Genomic DNA, 20,028 nt, shown 5'->3' on the forward strand with positions numbered 1-20,028 from the left:
TCTAATAGAAAATGCAACGTGATGGATGCGTGCAGTGCAGGAGAGAGCTGGGGCTTCAATGCCTGACAATCCAATGAGGGGGAGACGATGAGGACTAGACGACTCTCATCTTCGCAGTTCTTGTATACATGTGAAAACAGGGCATGCCTGGGGGCCTAGAGCCAGGCTGGTGCTGGAGTGAGCTAAGCTGGCTACTGTAGGTAAGGGAGATGGCCCAGTATCCCCCAGCAGTGCTTCCCTCCCACCATGGTAACCTTAAGAAGTTCCCTCTGCGATGTGCTGGTGTCGGTGTTCCTGTCCTGTTGCAGTTCATCCCAATCTGTACTCAGCCCTGGGCCAAACCTGAGTCAAGCACTCAGCATGGTGTGTGCGACCTCTCTGGTCTTTCACTAGTCCAAGCCCAGCATTTGGCTCCAGGTTCCCACTGGTCAGCATGAAAATAGGGCATCCTTTGTTCTGTAAAATGCTTAGAGCACCATTGGGAAGTGCTGAAGGAAGAAAGAAACTAGCTCTGTCTGAATGGAGGGGGGGTAAAAGGGAGAAAACTGAAAAGATGCATCCCTGCAAATCCATGGGCTAGGCTGGTTTCAGTGATCAAAGATGACATCAGAGCAGTGCTGGGAGAGGAGCAGTTTTAAATAAGTGGGTTTCATTTTAATTGTGTCTCTCTAAAGCCAGTGTGGCTGCTGTGGGAGGAAACCTTGATGCCAGAGCCTGACTGATAGGATGATGAAGGAAGAAAAGGACAACCATGCCCCAGGAGCAAGCAAGGGGGCTGATGTGGAGCTGTCCCGTCCATGGGCATGCAGGCTGGAGGTGGCATTCTCTGGGGGGTGGAGGGGTTGTGGAGAAGGCAAGGTGGGAGCCATGGGGACCAGACACTGAGGTGTCCACATCCAAGTGTGGGGTTTGTAGGGGATATTTGGTGTCAAAGTGTCTGTGAGTGATGGAGATGAGAAGGGAGACAGGAGTGATGAGACTTCCTCGCACTGCCCTCCTTGCATCCCTTAGGCTGGGACCCACCACCCTGCACAGGACTTGGGTGCACCAGGCTGGAGGAAAGAGGGATGCTGCATCCCCCTGGCACATTGGCTCCATAGATGGGATGCTGGTGGAGATGCCTGCTCAGGCAGGAGGTGGCTGTGTCCTGATGCCAGGGACAGTTGCATAAGCCATACACCCTCCTCCAGCTCCCGCATAGGCATTCATGCTGCACAGCCCCTATTATTGGGCTTGCAAATGACACTAATTTCCCTTCCCAAACCCTCCCTATAATTTAGCAGCAATGTCCTGTACTCAGATATTATTAGCTGTCTTACGTGAATGGTTGCCCTCTTTATGTTAGTATGGGGAGATAATGGATTTGATAGGAACAGCAGCCCCGGACCAAACGCCTCTGTCTTTATTTTTTAATTGACTGGGCTGGCTGGAGTGGGAATGGCATTACACAGGCTCTCTTTCCTCCTCAGCTGTCACCATCAGCTCAGAGGGGTTCCCCAGCTCTCTGCACTGCAGGAGCAAAGTGTTGCAGGGAGCCAGCTGTAAAGGTGGTTGACAAAGAGCTGTTTGAGATTTAAGGTAGCTGTGATGTTTGCGGACCTGTCATTCCTCAGGGCTCAGAGCCACCCAGATCTTTTGTTACACCCCATTCCTTTAAGGTTATGCTGTTCTGAGCTGAATATAAGGTGACCTTGGACCTGTAGAATACTGCACACCCCGACCAGTATGTTTTGTCAAGAGCAGAAAGAAAAATGAATGGTGTGCAAATACATGGATCTGCCAGAGACTTTTGTGCTGTGAGCAGCTCAGCCCATACCATTCTGTCTTCCTCTATGAGTCCTATCACCCAACAAAGGCACCATTTCCAGCCCAGCACAGGATGTCATACAGGCGATTCCTGATTGCTCCAAAACCTTTCAGCAAGGCTTGGCTTCCAGTTCCTTGGGCTCCCTGCCATAGTTCAAATATATCCCAGTAACCGTGTGCAGATGGTGTCCCTGCTTTCTAGCTGACACTTGTGCTTGCCACAGTGGGCACAAGGGTGGAATTGTGAGCGTTCCTCTCCAATGGGGAGTGGTCACTGGGATGCTTCTCGAATCCCATGATAATGAAGAAAACCTCCAGCTAGCAGGCGAGAGAACCATAGAATAATTAAGTTTGGAGACCTCCAAGATCATTCAGTCCAACTGTCAACACATCACCACCACATACATCCCTCAGTGCCTCATCTCTGGTTCTTTGTGTGGGCAAGTGCAGGACTCTGAGCTGAGGGGCTCAGGAGTGAGAGCAAAGCTGCAAGGTTCTGGATGAGACCCCCTGGTAAGAGCTAGAGAATGCTGCTGGAAACATAGTGCCTTGTCTCCCAGGCACTGGAGGGAGAATGTTTTCTTTCTCCCATGTAGACACCAAGAGTCTCTTACTGGTGATCAACAAAGGACCGATGCTCCCACTTTGTTAATTTTCTGCGCTTGCTTTTACCCTTGACATCTGGCTAAGTAAACATTAGAGATTCGGTCTGTACAGAAAGACTGAGATCGTCTTCTGTTGACCCTTCCCTCCCTGATTACCAGCCTTCCCCTGAGCAAGTGCTCAGCTCCCCAGCAGGGATCACAGATGTTGGCTTTTTCTCAGCTCACTTTCTGCAGAAGTGTAGAAATCCTGCTGGTAATTAAGCTGAAACCTGGGCTTTGCTACAAGCCACCTTCACTGGCTACCCAGGAACATAATCTGAAGCTTAGCAAAGGCTGCATTAATATAAAAACTGAAGGGCCATGGGGCTGGGCTCAGTGATAAAGGGGGAACCTCCAGTTAGACTGAATTAGAGCAGCTCATGCTGCTGTCTCTTCTAGCTTTGATTCAGTTCTACTGGGAATTCACCCAGCTGGGCCCCACTCCTCTCTCTATCACCCTGGGCTGCTCTACCAGCTGGCTTCAAAGTGCCAGAGTTTGGCAGAGAGCTCTTTGAAACACCCTGCATTCACTGTGACTGCAGAAATAAAAGGAGGGGAAGAAAGAAAGCTAAGAGAAGAAAAACTGTGCGGGTTTTTGGGAATGCCTGGTGGGCATGACCCATGCCAGCTCAGTGCTGGATTGCAGCACATATGCTGCAATGTGATGTGCCCACCTGCTCTTGGAAGCGTTCAGGCTGGGTGAGGGCATGGAGAGGGAAGCCCTGGTGACTCCAGAGCTGGAGAGGCCATCCAAGCTGGAGGCTTTGTTTATCCCATTTATGCTCTGCTAAAGCCAGTCATCTGAGACCAGCTAGAGTATTTCTTCCAGCATAAATGCAAACAGTAGCATCTGCCCGTGATCTGAAACCATCAGAAACTGGAGACCCTGCTGCTCTGCTGGACAGCTTGCTCACATTTGTGTTTCTCTGACTTTCGATGCAGCCCTGACAGCTCTTTTTCTGCTGGACTCAGGGAAGGTAGAGATTGACAACTGTGCCTGCGGCAGGGTGTTAGAACTAGGTATCTTTGATGTCTCTTCCAACCAAAGCCATTCTCTGATTCAAGGTATCTGCATGGGACATGCAGGTCTCCTCACTTTGCTTATCAGGGTGACTGTTTGGGTACAGGAGCTGGATGAAGCAGGTGACTGTGATGCCTGGGGGAACCTCCCTGTGCTATCAAAGCTGCTGATCTCTATATTGTCTGTCTAGAAGGATGTGGTAGTGGTGACAGCTCATCAGTCCTAGCCAAGATCCTTCTGGGACTTGGATTAGCACCAGTTCCCCCATCTCTTGGTATATTAAGAAACCTTCCAAACAAACAGATGAGCTATTGGAGGAGTTGAGCTCACGTTAGTGATTATCACCTCTCTGATCAGTGACGCTCTGTAATTGCATTGTCTTTTCTGGAGATGATGAGCTGCTCTTTATCGCTGCTGAGATAAACATCCTGTGAACAGGACACTGTCACTGCAGAAGGTGGAAGTGGCCAGTGGGCAAGAAAATTGGCAGGTGAGGTGTTGTTACAGATCCTATTTGAGAGAACAAAGCTCCCAGTGTGGGACAGTCTGTGGGCAGAGACAAGCAGAAACGTGCCACATTCAACCCATGTTTTTCCCTTTATTTTTTCCCTTCTGGTAAGAAAAATCTCTCTGACATCCTCCTAATCTCACATCAAATGTATCTTGATTGAGCATAGCAAAGAGAAAATGCAAAGTGAGTAGCCTGGGGCTGATAGGAAATTTCTGTCTTGCTCTTTCTCAGCAATGTGGTTCCCCTACCCTGCCCAGTATTGAGCTACTCACTTGGGTAAGAGATGGTGTCTGCTCTGCTCTGCCCACAGTGCGTATGGACAGCCCTGTGGTCTCTACTCTGTCCTGCTCAGGAGGAGATGACTGCTCTCCCAGTTTGCAGCCTGAGCATTGCAGGCGCTGGAGGCCAATTACCTGACACGTCGAGCAATTTGGGAGTGATTTCACGCTTCCTGGGTGTACCAAAGCTGTGCTCGGAGAGCCCATCCTTTCAGAGCACAAATGCTAAACATCAAACAGGACTTGAAGTTTTCAGTGTTTAATTTCCCATTTAGCTAAGGCAATTAAAAGCATCACCATGTAACACGGCTGATTTTCTTCTGCATTTTTATTTGCTTGTGTCCTTAAAGAGAGTGGCTGAGAAGCAATCATATCTATCCCGCAGCATGTTCTACTGCAGCATGAACAACCTGTCTGCTTGCCGCACCAAGGACATCTGAATGTCTCCTTGCACAGCCCTGAGAGCCACAGCTCTCAGAATATTCCCTAGCCTACTTGGAGAAGCACACTGCAGGCACATGACCATACCAGAGGACTGTTCTGGTGCTGATGAGGCTAATAGTTCATGGAAATGAGTGGCTGATGAGAGGAAATGGCCTCAGGTTGCACTAGGGGAGGTCCAGGTTGTGCGTTAGAAATAATTTCTTCTCCTAAAGAGTGGTGATGCACTGGCACAGGCTGCCTAGGGAAGTGGTGGGGTCATCATGCCTGGAGGTGTTCAGGAACTGTGGGGACGTGGCACTGAAGGATGTGGTTAATGGGAGTGGGTTGGAGGTTGGTCTGTGTGATCTTAGAGGCCTTTTTCAACCTTTATGATTCTACAAAAAATGAATGCTATGTGCAATCGCTAATTGGGTAGAATTGTAGAGAAGGCAGAGCCAGGCTCTTCTTGGAGATGCCAAATGAAAGGAAGAGAGCAATGGACGCAAGCTGTGACAAGTTTCACATTAAAAGTTAGGTAAAAAATCACCCTGAGAATGGTCAGATGATGGCACAGGGATCCAGGGAGGTGGGAGAGTCTCGAAATAAGAACTTGGCTGGATGAAGTCCTGTGCAGCCTAACCTGAGAGGTCTTGCTTTGAGGGTTGTTGGATCAGAGGCTTGCTGAGACTTGCAGCTGCATCATTCCATTTGCTCCCCAGCAGCCGATGGGTTTTTAACCAAGTAATTAATGGTTGGCTTCACTCATGCCTGAGATCCTACCAGTGAGGTAGCGATAAGGTAATAGCAACACAGCGGGTTCTCTGCTATTATTCTGTCTATGAATTAATCGCAGGCGCTACAGCACTACGAATAAGTGCATTGATCATTCGCTACGACAATAAGAATTTCAGCCAGTTATGCTCTCCTCTCCATAAAAGCTTTGGAGACCACAGACTTAATGAATATAAACCCAGGCTCTTTCCAGAACACTAATAGCATCCTTTAAAAAGAAATAAAACCAAAGCCCAGCCCTTTATTTTTTTGTTATGCTTGCTAAAAAGCCTCTTGCTGTTAACTGCTCGGTTTTGGGTGCTGCTGATGGAGACCCAGCTTTGTAGTTTGCAGGAGGATTCCAGATGTTCCCTGATGTTTGGAAGCAGTTGGAAACCAACCAGGCTGGTCCAGTGAAGGAGATCTGAAGTGAGAAAATTAAAGATGAACTATTAATTTACTTAGAGCTCATGTTTTGGTTTAGAAAATTAATATTAAAATTATTAATGTTCTTTTTTTTTTTTAAGGCTCTGGGCTTTATTTTCTGCTTATTAAAACAAGACTAATAATCATTGGTCTGCGCATTTAGACCTCTTCCATCTCAAGACTATCTTCTAGTTTGCTTGGCTGGGAATTAGTGGTCTTGTTTTCAGATGGAAACTCTGCACATGCTGTTTTGCAAAGTACAGTAAGGAAAATTTCCATACGTCCCTAATGATCCAGGCAGGATTGTTCATGCCACCCGGACAAATACAGGAAGCAGCTGTTACAACCAACGTATCTTTCAAGAGCTGACAAATCTTTCCTTGGAAATCCAAACATTGACTTTTGTTGCACCCCAAACTATTTCACTCCCAGAGTGGCTCAAGCAATATGTTTCCTTTAGATAGTCAGATGTTTTATTTTCTCTTTCACTCGTTAGCCTTCACTTGAACCGACATTGTGTAAATTAAATTGATTCAATTAAAAAGATTAAATGTTTAAATTAAAGAAATATTGATGTACGAGGCTGGATTATTTTATTTTTAGAATCACATTAAAAAAAGAATGTGGGCTGAATCAGAATGTTTTTCCATGTGTTTTTCCGTTTGAGCCAAGATATCTGCCTTTAGTAGGCTTTGGAAAGCATTCTGCAGGGTGACCCAATTTCAGCCCACTTTTCCCACCCATGGAACCTCACTGCACCAGGGAAGGTTTGGGTTGTGTGTTAGGAAAAAATTGATCTCAGGAAGAGCAGTGCTGCAGTGGCACAGCTGCCCAGGGAGGTGGTGGGGTCACTGTCCCTGGAGGTGTCCAAGAACTGTGGAGATGTGGCACTGAGTGACATGGTCAGTGGGCATGGTGGTGGTGGATTTGGGTGGACTGGATGATCCTAGAGGATCCAACCTTTGTGATTCTATGATTATGACAGCCCATAGAGCAAAGGAGAATGAAGACAGGTTCAGTTGTTGTAGAACTTATCTAATTGCTAGTAAGCACCCATCACTGCTATGAAACTATTGCCACGTCTTAACAATGGCTTTAACTTGATGCTGAATAAACTATCTTATTTGCCAGAAGAGCAATCCAGGATATTCTTTCACATGCAAGTGATAAATATTTAAATACCTGTTTCACCAGGAAATAGCCTCAGAGCCAAAAAGGGCCTGCTCAGTTTATTTGTTAGAACTTTTCCTTAACTGAATGCAGCTGTACAAAGAAAAAGGAGAAAACGTGGCAGTAAGAGGTAGTTGTGTGGTCATTGCTGGAGGATCCAGGCATAGAAACTCTTTATCATCAAATAGGATGAATTCAGATGAGAAACATAGAAATTAGGGCTTGTGCTTTCTGTCCCTTCTGCCAGAGATGCCCAAAGATGTTGGGATTAGCACTATGAGACATATTTTCTGGCATACTGTTTGTATGTACTTTCCTTGCCCTCTCCAATCCAACCCTGGAAGATGGCTCAACTGTGTTATGTGTCCATGCTTTTATTTCTACCCATGGCAGAACTTTTCCTTCCACTCAGCTGGAATTTCTCACCAGGACGTGGTTGGCACATTGACAGGAGGGATGTCAAACACTCAGACTACCAAACCTTTGGAAATCCCAGGCCCAAAGATAAGGTTTTGACTTCGAAACCATGAATATCAAGCGTTTTTCTACCCCACAATTAGCAGGGAATATAGACTTTCTGTAATTGCTTGTAAGAGAGAAAGAAGCTCCAGACTACCCTATACAAACATACCCATATCCTATAGACCCATAAACGCCACTTTGAAACCAGTCTGGCTTCTCCCTGGCTTAGGTCTGCTACTCAACTCTGAGCTGAAGGCACCCAGAGGCACTGAGAACCATTCTCCTTGAGACTGCTCTTCTCATTTATTTCCCTCTCTGCTAAAGATATGTGCCTTATGTCTTATTTGCATTTGTCTGACTTCATCTCTCAGCCATTGGTTCTTGTTCTGGCTTTCTCTGATAGATTAAAAAGCTCTTTAGAAACTGGTGTTTTCTTCCGCTGACGACTCTTATGCACTGTAATCAAATCACCTCTTGACCTCCTTTCTGATAAGCTAAATAGACACTTTCCTTTGCTCTGAGATTATTTGTAAGTTCTTTCCTGCAGCACTCAGCCTAGGAAGCAGCAGGGATGAAGGGGAAAATGGGTACTTAAAGAAATTGGAAGAGTTATTTCATGGCTGAGGCTTCGGCTGAGGGTTTGATCTCACTGCTGGGGCTGTGCGCTTCAAGAACACCATGTCTTCCACCATTCACTACTCTACCCCCCTTGCTGACCTGAATCCCTTCTTCTTGGGCCACAACAGCAGCATCCTCACTTCAGAGCTATCCCCCATAGGCGTGTCTTCTTCCCTCCTTCAGACTCTTCCTTTGCTGCAGCTCTCCCTGGATGACCAAGCATCATCTCTGCAGCATAACAATAGTTGTTGGGATGTAGAAGACTCTTCTTTCCCCAGTCAGATGTTATATCATCCTTTAGTTTCTAGCTTGTTATTAGAGACTCCTCTACTGCTCCCATAGCATCTGTGTTTTTTCAGCAATGAAGAAAGCAGCCCCAGACTTGAAGCAGTCCCTCAGTCTGCCACACTTGGAATGGCTCCACTGCTTTTCCCCACAGCTCAGAGGCATTCAAAAGGTATTTAATTAAACCCACATCAGAAAGCTGTTAGCAAGTGTTCTCCAATTAGCAAGGTGGAGAGCACTGCATGTCATGGGGGGAAATGAGCAGACATGAAACGTTTTTGTTGCCTGAGCCTTCCTCAGTGTCAGATTAATTGGCACTTTTCTTCCAATTTATGGCAGAGCTTTGGACACAGAGGTCACAGCACCACAGTGCAGCCCCATTCAATTTTCTCATTTCCTCAATCTTTCTTCAAAATATGATCAAAAATTTCCTTAGAATCTGAATTGAATTTAGCTCTGTCTCTTGGAGCAAATAAAGGAGAATCAGTGACACTCCAATTGCTCCTAGGTATTCTTCTAGGATCTCCACTCTGCTCTTCCCTAGCTGCTCTGTGAGGTGTGGGTCTGTGGCTTGTGTTGGAGGGAGCCACATGTCAGACAGAGCTGGCTGAATAACCAAGGTCTGCTCTGTGTCCATGCTACATGGGCAACAACACAGCACAGCCAGTCATTGTGCTTTGGCCCCATAGGAAATACAGGGAACAAGATGCTCACTCTGGAGGATTCAACAACAAATTTAACAGCTCTTTGCTTTGGCTCTGAGAATTGAAGTAAAAAGCAGACTATGTTTTTATCCTTGGAAATCCTTACAGGAGTGTGCTAGGGGTGCTAACAATCAGCTTCGTTTTTTTTTTCTCCCACATTCAAATGCAGTTACAATTCTAACAACACAGCAAATCTTCCCCTAATAAAGCAGGTGATCGGGTTTTGTTTATTATTTGCAAACTGCTGAGCAGCACATACAAAGAAGCCCTACCTCAGTGTGAGAGCCAGCGATGGGGACACGCTGCTATGACAACAACATGAGGCTGAATCATCCAGACAGACAAGACACACATAATTGTGTGATCACCTGTTCCCGCTTGTTCAAAGGAAATTTTATTAGCACCACTGAAAGTACATTAGAGAACAAATCATAAAGCATCCACACATCAGTCAGGGCTACGCTAATCAATGCGAGCACCGTCTGAGCCCTCTGCCTTGCTCTTTGGGCATTCAGCACTTCACAGACTTCAGGACAGCATTTAGAGAAACTTGTGCCTGCATGTGAAAGGCCCAGAAAAACTCTAATTCTACTGAATCAAAACATTTATGGACCTGGGGGCTTGTTGAGAATACCAGGATTTTGACTGAGGGTTGTTTGCGGCCAATGGAAGGTCAGGCTAGATCAAGGATGATGGTTAAAGAATAGTCACAACTGATGGCAAACATGTCTTTCTTAGTATAAATAAAAATAACAAATTAAGAAGGGCAAAAGGGAGAGCAGAGTTGGCCTATTGCATTACAGATAATTGGAGATATGCAGGGCCTCCCTTCACTTGGCCCTAAGTATAAATCCATGTGCTGGGCAGGTGCATCAGACAAAGCATCCATTTCCAGCTTGTGGGAGAGGTTTGCAGTTGGTTTCCTCGCTCCCTCCTTTCTCCTAACATAAGGGCAACAGAACCATGACTCTGTGACTTCAAGACTGCTTCAAACATCCATTTCTTTCAGTGATGTAATCCCTGTCCTTTCTGAAAATATTCTCAGTTTTGTTCCCTAAGTCTTTCAGACCTTAATTTCATACCTTAAGATTCCAGCAGGTATGAAGTGCTCTTCAAGTGGAAAGACATCCTTTGCCATTATTAATCTGGTCAAAATATTCCACAAGACTTTTTTTTTTTTCCCAAGCATTTTGTCAGGATTTCAACAGTCAGTGACAAAAAAGAGCAGCCTCAATAGGGCATTCACAGCATTTGAAGACTTCCTACCAGAAGCAGCAATGGCATTTTCACTTAGAGAGTTTTCCACCAATTCTGCTTTCTGCCCCTGCCTAAATAAATATCCCGTTACGAGTTCATCCAGAAGCTGACAGGCAACATTGCAGGCAGCAGCAATAAGATCTGAGATGTTCTCCCCCCACAGATGTTGCATATGCATGAATGTCTCACTGAGAGCATTTCCATCTGCTCCATGAGCATTCTACGAGAGCCATGCTGAGACCTCTCAGTCGAACGCTGTTAAAGGCAGCCCCAGAGTAATCTGAAAACAAGAGGTTCAGATTCACAGACGTGAGACGCTGATGAATGAGCCTGTGCTACAAGCCAGGGCTATTCCCTCCAGTGACAGCAAATCATGAAATCAACATCTCTCCTGGCTTTCCTTCACATGTGGCACCAAGGTCCAGCCAGGTGTAAATACAGAATGACAGGAAGCTTCAAAAGAAAGGAAAAAAAAAACCAAAAACCCAAGCAACAAACCCAAGGAGAAAAACAGTGAAGGATGACAATGGATTTGCAGATTAAAGCAAGATCTCTCAAATGCTGGACATGAGCAGAATAAGTTACTGTAAAGACTGGCTGAATGTCCGTGCCTTGGGGTTGGTGGTCAGTAGTATGAGGTCTGCTTTGAGGACAGCATCTAGCAGTGTGCCCCAGGGTCAGTACTGGCCACAGTCATGTTCAGTGCCTTTAGAAATGGCATGGGTTTTATACCGTCAGCAAGTGTGATGATGCTAGGGTTCAGATCTGGCAGCTGTGTTTGTGATCTTCAAGATCAGATGGTGCTAAAAGTTTTCTGCTGAAGAATGGGTGAAATTTTGATTGTTTCCTGGTATTTAATCCAACAGGGAACTTGAAAAAAAAAACTTTACCCTCCTGATTTTGAATCTCCTCAGCATCTAGAGGCTGTACATCCCTATTCTTGGGACTCAGAGCTCTGTCTCCAGCCAGGAGATCACAGCCTCACTCCATGGCTGCACACAGAAGTCCTGTGGGCATGGCTGTCACCTCTCTGCACTTTCTCAGCTTTACAGATCCTCTCAGGACCTGACCGAGCCACAGAGAACAGATCTGCCTCAGATCTCCTCCTTGAACTTCTCCCCCCAGGAAACAGAACCTGTGAGGATGGAGGTGATGGACACTGTGTGAAGCGTGGGGGTGGCTGTCATTCTACTGTCACATGTTATCAGTCACCTCCTCTCACCAGCAGTGTGACCGAGGAAAGATGGGCTCCTCTCTACCTGTCTCAGTGAATAAAGAGAGGGGAGCACACGCACAGCAGAGAACAAAAATAAACGAACCTGGCTGAAAGCAGACACTGTCACACCTTCAAGGGGAAAACTGATACAGATGCTTTATTCTGTTTCAGAATCAATTTCAAGCCCATTCCATGAAAGAAATGGCATAAAGGGCATTAGGTCTTGCAGCAGAGCCTGCTATCCCTGGGATGATGGATGGAAGATGAGTACAATTACCTGGAAGCTGAGAGCTGGGACACAGCCTTTTTTTGTTCAGCAGGCTCTGGCTGTCCTTCCCCATCAGCACGAAGATCAAAACAAACTCTGCAGAGAGTCTGATGATGCTGGACTTGTCTCTGCTCCAGCTGTCTTGGAAAACAGAACAAGGAGCAGTGATCACTGCTCAGAAAGGACTGTATGTGCTGTTGTACTGAGGATGCTCTGGCACACAGCATGCAGGAGAACCTCTCAGGCACAGGCAGCTCAGTGCCATGCCCTCTCTCCTCTTTGGTGAAGTGTTGTGTCCCAAGCTGTAGTTCCATACATGGGCAGCACTTACTGCAGCTGCAGCACAGCCTCCCTAAAAATGAGCTGCCACCTCCTAGATGCAGCTTAAGCCGCTGTACCCCAGCCTTTGCCCCAGTGGTTTTGGTGCTAATGACATCAGCTACAAGCTCTCCACTGGGTTATCTACCAAAAGACCAAAACATGGGGCTGTGCTTACAGTGGTTGCAAGAGGTGATGTTCACTTGTCCCCACATCAGCCAAGTGTTGACTAATTCTTTGAACCCAATGCTGTGGAGATGCCTTGCTCATCCCCAAGGCTCAGGAACACCAACACCCCACAGGAACTTGCAGCACAGGCAGTCAGCAATCCCACAGATCCCTAATGCTGCTATCCCATCACTCCCAGACTCAAAGCAAAGGAGAAAATATGAGACCATGTTCCTTCACATGCCTTGCAGGTGGCATTTAGTTTCTCTTGGAGCTGGCACAGACAATGGAGCCAGCAAGTTCTGACTGGGTAGAGATGCTGAGGTCCTGGTACCACTCACACATACCCCCTGCTCAGGAGGCCAGCCATGGGATGGCAGAATGAGGATGCACACCCACACTTGTGTGGGGCTTGTGCATTGCCTGCAGAGCAAGGAGAACCCCACAGCCTGTAAGAGACCTGGATAAAACCTCTGTACACCTGCAACCCCTGGACTTAGCTTCTGTAGGAGATGGTGATTGCTGGGTTCCACTCCAGTTGCACATGGCTTTCTGCTCACTCTCCAGCTCTGCTTTCCTTTGGAGGCCACAGTTTGCAAGCATCAGAAAGTGGCAATCCAGAAGCTGTGACCAACTGCTGTCTGTGGCTTTCCTCAGCCCACAAAAGGACAGACATCCACAGCCAGCTGCAGGATTGAAGGGGACCGCTGCATCTCATGCTGTGTGGTGAAACTAATGAAATCTAGCCTTTTTTTTTCTTCTCACACAAATTGAAATGCTTTGGGAAAACTTCATCCTCTGTCTCGTGGCTGCAGGCAGCTCTCCTGAATAAGCTATTGTCAGGCCTCTGAGACGTGAGTCAGAGCATCTTTAATCTCTGGGCGGGAGCGTTCTCCATCGCTTTCATGCTTTGGACTAAATCTTCAGAGACGTTCCCAAATTAAGCACGATTATTTTCTAATCTCCTTGCACTTCTTCCTCTCCCCATTTTATCAGCCAGGCTCAAACACATTCAGCATGGCCTACTTCGAAGCAAACTGATTAATGCAATCGCTTCAGGTTTTAGGAGGGATCAGTGCTTACAGCAGGGGAAAGAGCTCCTACTGTTGCTGGCTGCCCTGGCTCTATACTGGGAGGCTCATAGGGAGCTGACAGCAGGGCCTGGCACCTCACACTCATGTGGGTATCCCAGGGTTGGGGGCTTGAACTGGACCTTTAAGGTCCCTTCCAACCCAAGCCATTGTCAGCTCATTTTGGAGGACTGTATCAAAATAGGACATCAGTTACTGAATGGGGAAGCTCATGGAGTTGTGGGCAATAGTGGATGCTGACGGTGGAGGGGAATGAGGAGCACAATTAAATGAAAAAAAGGCTTGACAGACGTAGTCTCCCAAAGCCCCTGGTTCCCTTACTCACCCGCAGCGTCTGTGCCTTTGCCCATCTGAGCAGTGTCACAAGCAGCCCCACCAGCTTCCGCCTTTGCAGCCTTGTCCATAGGTCTACAGTCTGCCTTCTTCTCTTGACTGACAAAAGTAGAGGGTGCTCTGGCTGTACTGAGTGTATAATGGCTGACCTGATATATTTTGAAGCACTGGAATTGCTATGCTTTCTAATTACTTCTTCCCACCTGCTCAAAAGAGCACCTTTTGCTTTCAGATTAACTTTTTGCTGTCTCTTTGAACTTGTGCCTTTGTACTGCAAGCACCCTGGGTTTTGTGAGATCAAGGCAGGCTTGGTTAAAGCAAAAAGCAAATAGTGATTGAGTTTTGTTTTGTTTTGGTTTTTTTTATCTCTTTTCTACAGGAACGTGCCGGGTTTGCTGATTAGACCTTTTGTGGCAGCATCAGCTGACTTAGGGTCCTTGTACCTTCAAAGCAGACTCTCTAAGACAAATAAGGATGACTTTGAAAAGGAAAATCTTTCTCAATGTTCAGAGGAGCATCAGAACTATCCAGAACATGCGTGTATCTAGGCATGAACTTAGTCATGGAACCTGCACCCTCTTCATAGCTTAGAGCAGTGAGGAAGGGGTTGTCATGAGCTTTACACAGCACCATGCACACAGGGGAATCTGACACACTGGCTTCTTCTCTTCGAAGGCTCAAATCCTGCTATGTGGGAACTGCTAGGTTGTGACCTGAACCACTGATTGAGCACCTGGAGAAAAGACCCGGTCAGCCCTGGAAGCACAGGTGAAGGCAGTTCACCTGTGTGACCAGGAGCCAGGCTCCACCCCTCTTAAACCTCATTTTAAGGGCTGATGCCATTAAGAAAGGATCTCTCATTGGAAATCCTTCATTTGCATTGTTTGTCTGTGAGCTTGCATCTTTGGGTATGGGTGAGCAATTTTATTTATTTATTTAGTCATATCTTCTTGTTATACATATCTGGGACAGATTCTGCTGCCTTTACACCTGCTCATCTAATTAAGACAGTACACAAACCTGCCAATGGTCTCTTCAGTGTTGGTTGCTGCCTTATGGAAATGTGGACATTGGGTTGGTAATTAGAAATTATGCCATGAAAGAGGTCCAGGGGTTGCTTCCATCCAAAGTTTGGCCCTAGATTCAGAGTGCATTGCCTTAAAAACTGCAAAAATTGGATGTCCTCCCTGCCCGGGTGGGATTATTCTTCCTATTGGCAAGGTTTTCCTTAATTTCTAACTCATATTTCATGGTTATAACTGAAATCTACCACTGCTTTTCCTACACGTAATGATGAAAGGGAAGTCCTTTTTCACAAGGACTTTTTGCAAATTTGCTGATTGCTTTCGTATTTCCCCTTTTCTAAGACTAAACAATCATATAATTTCCCAGTTTCTTTCTATATTTCTCAGTGCTTTTTGCCTTCTAAAACTGGATATTCAGAAGCAGGCACAGTATTGCAGCTGTGTGGAGGAGGACTATGTCTCAGTGCATCTGAGGTCTCATGGTGTAACACGGGACATAGCAGAGTTCTTCAGCAGCTGCACGCAGGGTGTCTCAAGCTGTTCATTGCTGAAAAAGCCCTGAGTGCAAATTCCTTCCACACTACGAATCACCTCTTTACTCCTGCTTGCACATAAGCTTGTTTCAGCATTGCTCAGAGCAAGCTGCAAAGCCCTGCCATGAAGCAGAACAACTCGCATGGGACTCAGCCAGGTTGAACTTGTGCATCCCACAGAGTAATTCTAGAGGCTAGGTTCTGCTTGGAAGATGGAATGTTTAATGTGACTGTCAACAGGAGGTGCTTCGTGCCAGCAGAGTTTCTCTTTTCTCCCTGGATGCTTGTTTACTCCAGTACCTCTGTGAAAAATCAGTGTGAGCAGCCAAAGGATTTAAAAGTTATTAGGAAGGAAAAGGGGGGGGGGAGGGGGGGGGGGGGAGGAAGGCATAATTCTGCTTCCTTCAGAAATGAAGCTTGAAAAAGATAAAAGGTATTTGCCTCAACTCCCTGCAGGCTCCACCTCGGCAGCTGGCTGGAGAGGCTTTGGGAAAAGCCTGAAGCTCTTAGCGTCAGTAAGAGCTGCCGCTGGGACAGCAGAGCCATCTCACTGTAATGTGCTCTTCTTCCTGGCAGTTTCAATCTCCTTCTAGCAGTTTTTGGAGCTGAAGATCCCCTGGTAGTTTCATCCACTCCCTATGCAAGGTAAACCAGATGGCACGTGGCAAGTGATTGCCCACACATGTCAGGCAGATTTCTTGCTTGGCAGGCTATGGCTGTGCAGTTCTGCCTTTTTGTTTTACTGTTTACTATCAATAAGCAATCCCTGTGCCTTCAGAAATGCAACTGCTAACAGGCTGAAAGGAGGAAAACCAAACAAGGATGAGAAACCAGGTGTGACAGTTTTGGAGTACAGCTTAGGGGCTGCCCTATGTTGATCCCTAGAGATCCTCAAAGCTCAATCAGGCAGAGCCCAGAGCAAACTTAACTTCTGACAATGGCACTGTTATGAGCATGGGGCTGGACCAGAGGGTTCCAGAGGTCCCTCCTCATTCAGGTCCCAGATGAGTCTGTGATTGCAGGCACTATTTTCTGGTCCTGAGGTCTCCACCTTTGGAAGGAGGAAGACTCACCTTCCAAATTCTGCATTATCCAGGCAGCCAAAATCATAAAGCAAGGAGTCAAAAAATGATAATAATAATAAAAAAAACACCCAAACCCTTTCGTCAAGGTTGGAGAGGCTGTTGTGCTTGTCAGATATTTCATTTTTTTCTGACATTTTTGCTGATTTTTTTTTTTTTTTCCTTCTTCTTGAAAATGTTATTGCCTTTTAGCTTGACTGAAAAGCTGCTGTCAGAGTCAGAGAGGAGAAATTCTCAATAGCCATCATGTTAACACTTTCTATTTGCTGCTGTGGTCTGTTTGTTTTTATTATGTGTGTTTAAAATCGCTCATTAGCAGAGTTCAGAATCCCTCATGGTCTGCCTGTTTTGGACCCTGCAAAATGACAACAACAGATATTTCACAAAGATAGATTCCCCCCTTTATTTTTTAAGTCTTTCCATTCAGGCTCTAAGCTTTTCAGGGCAGAAATTGCTTCTCTAACAATGTCACTTTACAGCTTCCACTTCACCCAGGTTTTCAATTTGGATGGGAGCTCTAAGTCAGATAATCATTCAAGACCACAATGTCTCCGGTTTAAAGCAAAGCTGATCATTTTAAGTCACAACTCCAAACTAAGACTTTCAGTTTATTAAAGTGCTGAGTTTTTGCAGGTTTTTCTTTTCCCAGTAGATGAGTTTATTTGTGCCTCGATTGTTTTGTAAACTAGTATAGAAAATGTTTTGGGTTTTCTTTCTCTCCAGTAAGGTGCTGTAAGTGCTCTGCATTTCATGAATTGCAGTCATCAGATACAGTTATCCCAGTGCCTAACAGATCTGTCATATCTGCCCCTTCCCTTTGCGCTTACAAACACTCGTCATGTTGATGAATTTAGATGGTCATTTAAAGGCAAATTGCTTGTCCTACTTTTGGGTTCTTATTGATTGTCATGTAATTAACTGATTCATTTTGTTAATGTAATCCAGAGTGTCTGCAACCCACTTAATCAGGAGAGCCTGATCAGAAGACTAGGGTTTAATTAGAATGCACTAATTGCCCCAATGAAATGCTGTTTCCTCCGTCCTGAGCCATTACTTACAGAAGCCAGATATTTTTATTTCTGCTGAGATTTAATCAAGGGGCAGAGAGAATAACATTTTGTCTCTTACTAAGGGAAGGACTCTTCCAAGCCAATGCACAGAAGCTGGGGTGACACATCCCTTCCCAGCTAAGCAGTCCCTAGCAAAGCAACTGATGCTCTGTTTGTCTTGTAAACCTTGCAGAGTTTCAGGCTGCGTGATTTATGTTGTGATCATTCAGCTGGCTTCAGTGCTCACCAGGGGGGACTGTGTGAACTTTAAAAGGTATCTTTCAAGAGGCGCAACTCCACCAGGCAACAAGATGATTTCTTCCAGGTAACCAATATGGTGCTGGGTGTAGAGAGAATCTCTGCTGCTGGTCAGCCTTGCTTCTAGCCCTTGGAGCTGTATGCATCACAGAAGTGATAAACAGAGATCAAACTCTTCTGCCAAGGGGGGAAAAGGGCCTGTTCTCTGCAGGGCTCAAACAGCAAGGAGGTAAGAATTTCCTCCTTTTTTGAAGGGGGAAAAACTTCTGCAGGGATGTCTTTTTTTGGTTGTGCCAGCTTAAATACTTTTAAACACAGTGGAAGTTGTTTGGTAGACTAACTGCTTATACTGTACGTATATATAGGATACATTCATATATGTTCTTTCTTTCAGCTTTCTGGTTTCAGGCTGACAGTGATGAGACTCTTTCTGGGTCACAGGAGTTACATGACGGAGGTTGCTGTTATGGGCTGATGCTTGTCATCTTGTTCAATCCTGATCCTGCAACAGGACAGATACAGAAGTGCATTTGTACTCATGAACATGTACCCATGGCATGAACACAGCCCCCAGAGCACTCTAGCAGCAATGCTGGTTGGTTGGAGAGAACCCAGTGTGATCAGGGACTGTTCCTGGTTCACGAGGCTGAGATTTGCACTTGGATTTTTTTTTTCCTGTGGCTGAGTGCTCTGTAAATGTCTGAGCTTGGCAAAATAGCATCTGATTGTGAATTTCTTGCAGAAAAGGACATTCAGAAGGGCTAAACCAATTTGCAAAATCAAAAGCTGAATTTGGGAAGTCATTTCACCCTCATCAGCTCCTCTTGAAAACTGAGGGATGTGTTTTTTGGAAGTGCTAATACAGTTGGAGTCTAACCTTTCTTAAATCCAGCCTTTGTAACGTTTGCATGTTGTGTTATTGACTTGCCTGTGCTCATAAAGGTGAAGCAGATAAGAGTGGTTAATTAGCTTGTAAACAAAATAGAATAGAAATTCTTTAGGCTGATTCAAACCCTGAGACAGACTCATGCACTTTTTTGGGGGGGAGGGAAATAAATAAAAATCACTTTTCAGCCAGTATCGTAAGCCTGAAAAAAATAGGCTGCTTTGTGTCATATTAGTGACAGAGCTGTGATCAGCGCTTGATGCAGCAACAATACAGGAGGAGAAAGACTGAAGCTTTGACCCAGACCCCCTTGTCCCCTGAGGAGGCTGCTGCTTTACCTGAAGGTAAGCTGTCCCCTTCATCCCTTTGGTCCACATCCTCCTTCTGTACTTCTGGCCCCTTTTCCCTTCCCAGCCACGAGCTGCGGGTGGCTGGTGTGATCACAGAAATAAAGGGTTTGGAGAAGGAAGTACCAGACCCATAGTGGTAGAGAATGCAACATTCTTGGGGCTCAAACCTTGCTGGAGAGGCATCTTGGAGGTTTCTCAGCCTCAGATCCCCCTGCTTCTTCTGTCTTTGCTGCTTTAAGAAATAGGGTTGGTTTTTGTTTTTTTTGTTTTTAAGTAAATAAACAAGATTAGCAGAGATTTATTTCTCCTCGAGAAGCAGTAATATGGATTAGGTACCACTTGGGCCAAAGGACAGCAGTCATAAATGAATCAAAAGACACCATGAAATCTCATGCAGGGTTGCCAAGAGCTCTGAGGCTGAAGCAAGCAGCAGCCATGTCCTCAGGCTGGGTGACACCAGGGCTGTGCCTTGGCTGCACCCACCTGCACAATGGGTGCTGTGCAGCAGCTGTAAGCTCACTGCTGGGATGTGAACTGTATCAGCTGCACAACTTGAACCCAGCTGGGCTCATGATTCAGTTTTCTTTTGGGTGGTACTTATGTAAATGTGCCAAAAGCAGCTGCAACACTGAGTCCTTGCTGCTGAACCTCTGCCTACATCCTGCACGCAGCATGCAGCCTGCCTGCGTGTGAGTGGCATCCGACCTCAGGGAAGGAGAAAGGATATATATGTATATATATATATATTTTTTTTTTTTCCTCCTTGAATTTAATATATTTTTAAAGCACTTAGCATTTCCTCTCTCACAGTAAGTGGCTTTGGTGGAAGGGCATTTGAGCTGCCTCTGACAGTGATGAAAGGGGATTACAACTCCAGCTGACAGCAATTTGGTGTGGCCGTACTCAGTTTCCCTCTTGTGGTTTCTGCAGGAACTAACTGGAAGGAGATTTAACTAATTACCTTCCCAGCTCAATATGTCCCAGTTAAACCGGTGGGGCTGAGGTCTTGATCCTGCAGACCTTGGTCCCTTCAGAGCTTCGCTAGGAAGATCCGCGTGGCACTGCTGAAGATGCT

General features: G+C 46.0%; 1 long non-coding RNA gene across 1 annotated transcript; it reads left to right on the forward strand.

Annotated features, from left to right (window-relative positions):
* Positions 1–14,639: 14,639 nt before the first annotated feature.
* LOC140255729 (uncharacterized) lies at positions 14,640–19,975 on the forward strand. The gene is made up of 5 exons (XR_011904536.1): positions 14,640–14,684; positions 15,785–15,973; positions 17,785–17,946; positions 18,112–18,947; positions 19,884–19,975. It is a non-coding gene; the product is annotated as an uncharacterized lncRNA (long non-coding RNA).
* The last annotated feature ends 53 nt before the right edge of the window (positions 19,976–20,028 follow it).

The sequence above is a fragment of the Excalfactoria chinensis genome, chromosome 8, assembly GCF_039878825.1.
Source record: "Excalfactoria chinensis isolate bCotChi1 chromosome 8, bCotChi1.hap2, whole genome shotgun sequence".
Taxonomy (NCBI): domain Eukaryota; kingdom Metazoa; phylum Chordata; class Aves; order Galliformes; family Phasianidae; genus Excalfactoria; species Excalfactoria chinensis.